Source organism: Prunus avium, chromosome 3 (assembly GCF_965620075.1).
Source record: "Prunus avium chromosome 3, drPruAviu1.hap1.1, whole genome shotgun sequence".
Lineage (NCBI taxonomy): Eukaryota > Viridiplantae > Streptophyta > Magnoliopsida > Rosales > Rosaceae > Prunus > Prunus avium.
This window is the reverse complement of record NC_142286.1, coordinates 25074875-25081238: the sequence shown is the minus strand read 5'-3', so window position 1 is coordinate 25081238 and position 6364 is coordinate 25074875.

The following is a 6364-nucleotide window of genomic DNA, read 5'->3' as shown; positions in this document are numbered from 1 at the left end:
AAAACTATCCTCAAACGCCCTTCGGAGCCCAAAGGTGAAGTCCCTTCACATGACCAGAACAATGAAAGGACGATGGCAGCAAGGCCCGGAGCCGGACCATCAAGGTCCGGCTTGAAGGTTATAATGCCACAGAAGATGATTCGGGCCAAGTTATCCTTGGAAGAAGAAGATGATAACATGTCCGAAGAGGAAGATGACGACTGGCTGAACTACGAACTCAATCATGAGGAATTTAAAGCCGCTTTGGGATTGAAAATCGAAGACAAAGAGGAAGATGAGCAGTCTAATCACACCCCAGCCTTGACGTTCGGAACCCTGGAAGGGGTCCCCAGAAACACTGTCATGATAGAAAAGACTGCAGATCCAACGACTTCAAAAACTGTCACAGGGAAGGAGTGTCAAGAAAGTCGAAGTATGGAAGTTGAGCCAACACCCGCCACTCAGAAAACCATGCCTATAAACATGGTGTACATCCTTCCAGCTCTATATAGGTCAAAAGAGGATCAGCCAGGATATATGGAGGGCGATAGTCTGATCGGGGATCATCCGACCGCGTTGATCCATATAATTGATGATCAGGATGAAAGGCCTGAAATTTTGAAGATGAACGAATCAAGCACAACTGGAAATTCAAAAGGAGGGATTCCGCGCGTATTCTTCACCAGACCAACCCGAGCGATGACAAAGCATTTAAGGCCTTTGTTCATTTCCGCCAAAATTAACGGCGTGCCCTTTAAGAAGGTGCTAATCGACGGAGGAGCCGCTGTTAATATCTTACCATTCAATAGGTTAGAAAAGCTAGGAAAGAACAAGGCAGATCTCATTCCCACAGATTTGACTGTATCTAATTTCGCAGGAACCATTACCGCCACTCATGGCATTCTGGTAGCGGAGTTCGAAGTTGGGTCTAAAAACTTGATGGTATCATACTTAGTGGTAGATAGCACGTCATCTTGCCATGCGTTGATGGGAAGGGACTGGATACATCAGAGCATGTCAATACCTTCTTCCCTTCAGCAAGAATTACTAATGTGGGACGAAGAGTTAGAAGACTACGAGATGATAAAGGCAGACCCACAGCCATTCTTGCCATCTGCCAATAGCATCGACACTCGGTTTTACAACGAAGACATAGCTCCCCTTACTATTCCAGAATTAGTCAAGAACGGCCACTCTCCAGTAGTGATGGCCCAGAAGTTCATCCAACAGGGCCTCATTTTCTCAGCAGAAGAATGGGAAAGGCCCCAAAAATCCTTCGCCAATTCCCATGGATAAACAAGACCTACAGGAGCAAGAGCCGTCTCTGGCAAGGGCATCGCTAGCAGAGCGGCTACAGATGGAAGGAGCGATGCAAGAAGAGCTAGGAATGAATTTGGCCAACTACATGGCTGAATTTGTTTCTGAAGATAGCTGGACCGAATCGGACGGACTAAATGAAGAAATTCAATTGGGGCCCACCAAACTCAGCACGACACCTCCAGAAATTCAGGATCCTCTTGAAGAGATTAATTTGGGAACCAATGAGGATCCGAGGCCAACATTCATCAGTGGTCTCTTGGATCCTGGCGTCAAGGAGGAATTGATTTCTCTCCTCCAAGAATTCAGAGACTGCTTCGCTTGGCATTATCATGAAATGCCAGGATTGGACAGGAGCTTGGTGGAACACCGTTTGCCCATAAAAGAGGGCTATAAACCAGTGAAGCAGTTAAAGCGGAGGATGTCTGTCGAGACCGAATTAAAGGTAAAAGAAGAAATTGAGCGATTGTTGAGGGCAGGATTCATCAGACCAGCCCGATATGTCGAATGGTTGGCAAATATCGTACCTGTTCTAAAGAAGGTCACCAAGGCCGTCAGAATATGCGTTGACTACAGAAACCTGAATGAAGCAACCCCAAAGGATGAATACCCCATGCCGATGGCTGATGTGCAGATTGACGGAGCAGCTTGTAACAAGATTCTGTCATTCATGGATGGCAACGCAGGGTATAACCCGATCATGGTTGCTGAGAAAGACATTCATAAGACAACATTTAGATGCCCAGGGCACGTGGGGGCATATGAATATCTAGTCATGCCCTTCGGGCTGAAAAATGCAGGGGCCACATATCAGAGGGCAATGAACGCCATTTTTCATGACATGATCGGACACACACTCGAAGTATACATAGACAATGTGGTCATCAAATCAAAGGAACAAGAGGATCATGTGGAGGACCTCAGGAAAGCTTTCATCAGAATGAGGAAGCACCAACTAAAGATGAATCCGAAAAAATGCACCTTCGGCGTCCAGGCGGGAAACTTCCTGGGTTTTCTGGTACATCAGAGAGGCATCGAAGTGGACAAGAATAAAGCCAAAGCGATCATAGACGCCCATGTTCCTCGTAACAAGAAAGAGCTGCAGAGTTTGCTCGGAAAGATCAATTTTCTCAGACGATTCATTGCCAATTCGGCTGGGAAGGTCCAACCTTTCTCTTCCTTGCTAAGAATAAAGGACAAGGATCCATTCCTGTGGGGGCCGATCCAACAAGAGGCGTTTGATCAGATAAAACAATACCTGAGTAACCCCCCAGTCCTTACGCCCCCAAGAAAGGGCGTCCCTCTTAAATTGTATATTTCTGCTTCAGATAATTCTATCGGTAGCTTACTAGCCCAAGACAATGTAGTGGGTAAAGAACAAGCTGTGTTTTATCTAAGTAGAATATTGCAGGAGGTTGAAACTCGTTATTCTGCTATTGAAAAACTCTGCCTTGCACTATATTTCACGACAGTAAAATTACGGCACTATATGCTCCCTTTTACTGTTCATATCATAGCCAAAACTGATCTCATTAAATACATGCTCAATAGACCCGTACTAAGGGGACGATTAGGGAAATGGGTTCTGGCTCTCTCAGAGTTCAGTTTCAGATACGTTCCTCAGAAGGCAATTAAGGGGCAGGCTATTGCAGACTTTTTGGCCGCCCACCCTTGTGTCGAAATTGAAGATTTAAGCACTCTGGAAATAGCCAACCTAGGATTCCCACTCGAGCAAAGAATTCCGAAACTGAAGATCAAAAATGTTTTTGGGAAGTTACCAGGTCAGCAAGGACAGATTTTAATCCTTGTAAAAACTGTCCAAATCAAACCATGGAAACTATTTTTCGACGGATCGAGATCAGAGTCGACAGCTGGTGCAGGCATTATCATTGAAGACCCATTCGGAGCCAAATATGCATATTCATTTCAGCTCGATTTTGACAGCACCAACAATAGGGCCAAATATGAAGCTCTGATTATCATCCTGGAAATGGTGCTAGAACTTGGGGTAACTCACCTAGTGGTCTTTGGAGATTCTCAGTTGATAATCAAACAACTGATAAATGAATATAAATGCAGAGACCCGACCATGGCAGCCTACTATGTCGCAGCCCCCAATATGAGCTCTATGTTCAAAGATATATCGGTCAAATATATCCCGAGAAATGACAACCTGGCTGCCAACGAAATGGCGCAAATAGCATCTGGCATCCAGATACAGGAACACCAGTCCGAAAGGAAGGAAAGTTAAATACCACGCCACTAAATTCCTAATCATGAATGGAGATTTGTTTCGGCGAACTACAGAGGGGGCCCTTTTGCAGTGTCTAGGATCGAAAGAATCCATGAGGGTCATGGGAGAAAGTCATGAAGGATCCTGTGGTGCCCACCAATCAGGGAAAAAGATGCGATGGCTGATCAAGAGATACGGCTATTTTTGGCCAACTATGGAAAAAGACTGTTTTAACTACGCTAAAGGATGCGAAGATTGTCAAAGGAATGGTCTGGTACAGCACCTACCAGCTATTCCCTTAAATCCGATCGTCAAGCCCCGACCTTTCAGAGGATTGGCCATGGATTTCATAGGCAAAATCGTGCCTAGTTCAAGCAACGAACACACATTCATTATCGTGGCTACCGACTATTTCATAAAATGGGTGGAGGCGAGTGCAGTCAAATCCATTTCTTCTTCGATAGTGATCACTTTCATTAAACAACACATCATCCACAGGTTTGGGATCCCAGAGACAATCACTACTGATAGAGGCACATCCTTTATTTCCAAAGAAATCCAAGACTTTTCGGACGCCTACGGCATCAGGTTCGTACAGTCTAGTCCCTATTTCCCACGGGCAAACGGTCAGGCAGAATCTACCAACAAAGTTTTGATCAACATCATCAAAAAGATGGCCGAAAATAACCCTAGGGATTGGCACGAAAGGTTATCCAAGGCGCTTTGGGCAAATCGGACATCGAAGAAAACATCCATCGGTACTAACCCTTTTGCATTAACATATGGTCACGATGCAGTTCTGCCGGTCGAAATCAATGTGCAGTCTCTATGCATCGAGAGACAACCTGACATGGATGACACAGCTTATGTCAAATCCATGATGAAGGAATTGGAGGAATTAAGCCCGATTCGGGCCAAGGCCTTAAATCATCTCATGGTTGGCAAACAAGCGGTGGCTCGGGCTTACAACAAAATGGTTCGAGGAAAGACGTTCGAAGAAGGAGAGCTCGTCTGGCATGCTATTTTACCCCTAGGAACCCACGTGTCAGGACTTGGGAAATGGAGTCCAACTTGGGAAGGTCCATTCGCGGTCCACAAAATCCTAGGAAAAGGGGCTTACCTATTGCAAGATAGGGATGGAACCCCCCACCAGCACCCTATAAACGGACAATGGTTAAAGAAATTTATTCCTTCTTTATGGGAAACAACAGGCATCGATCTTAGTGGTGACTAAAGGGGAATCATGCATGAGGCAAGATTTTGTATGCTATTGTAACAAATTACCCACATTGAGGGCGATCATATATGGACAAAAGTTTTGTTTTGTTTTTTTTGAAATTTTATATAGCCCATTTGCAGTCGCTTCATACCAAGTTAATCATCCATCAACAAAAGCATTTAAAGGTCAAATAAAAGTTTAGAAAAACAACAAAGATGTTCGGGACAGGTTTAAATGAAGTTTACACCAACAGGTCCAGCAAAGTCTTGATCTTGTCCGAAAAATGCAGCACGTCCACACGCAACCGGTCAGTACGAATCTTCTTCAACTTTTCACCCCACAGCTCCAGCTCGACATCCATGTCCGCCTTATCCAAATATTCTTTGGCCAAGGATAGAGTTGTGAGCATTTGGTCCGCCGCATCTTGAAGCTCCCTTTTTTGCACTAGCACTCTTGTCAATCGGGCCTCCGAAGTCTTCAGACGCCAACATACTTGCTTCAACAGCGAATCCTGTTCAGTCAACTCCTGGCGCTGCGCCTCCATCACACCTTTTGCCCGGGCCAACTCTGCCTCCAATCCAGGAAGAACATCGGATGTTTGCAATAGAGGATCATCACGTTTGAATTTGCCGACAAAGGTCTCCAAATCAGTCTTGGCAGTCTCGCAGAACGTTGCAAAATCAGGACAGGCATGGCAAATGGAGTCTAGAGCGTTAGAAACTTTGGCACCTTGCTCATCCATCACTTTTTCCTCCAAAGGAAGCGCCAACCATTTCCCCAGCAATATCTTCGCTCTCGCATTTGAAATGAAGGTACTGTCAGTGCTCCTAGGCCCTAAGCCTCCAGGCGCCTTCGTATTCGTAGAGCCAGAAGAAGGTTCGGCGTCAGATGTGGGAACCGGTATTTCAGGCTCATCTTCTCGGGCTCGGGGGGAATCATCCTCTGGGGCGTTCCCTTCTCGGCCATTCTGCTCGGCCGGAATTTCTTCTACAGGACCTGCTATCACAGGAGCAGCTTTTTCAGGCAGCTCCTCTTCAGGACACGCTTTGCTTTGCTGAGTTACATCAGCCGTGTCAGGACCAACCCCTCCGACCGGAGTGGAAGAGTCGGAAACCACCTTCAACCAACCCACATGTCAAAAGATATTACCCAGGGATTATTGAACAGAAACACTTATTCGGACCAGGTCCACACCTCAGTCCGAATATCCACATCACTTATGCCTCCTCCTCGGGCCTCCTTCACTTGGGGGACCAGTCCAGCAACCTGAGGAACCATGCACCATTATTATTTTTTGGGTCTAAAAAAGAAAAATCAGGAAAATTTAGAGGCTCACCGGAGCAACCCCAGGAGTCTCGACAGAAGAAACCTTGGGCCGCTTGCTTGTGGCCACCTTGGGTTGAACCTGTTCCTTCACACCACTCCCAGCTTCTTATGGCTGGGACCTTTTCTTTACGGCCACGCGAACACCTGTTCCGACCAATAATGGGGTCAGAATTTGAAAGCACAAAAATGGTTTAGCCAGAGCTAGAAATTTTTTTTTTTGTGAGGAGAAAAAGACGGAAGTTCCATACCAGCCTGCAAAGCAGAAGGAATGGGAGTTCTTTCCTTCGGTT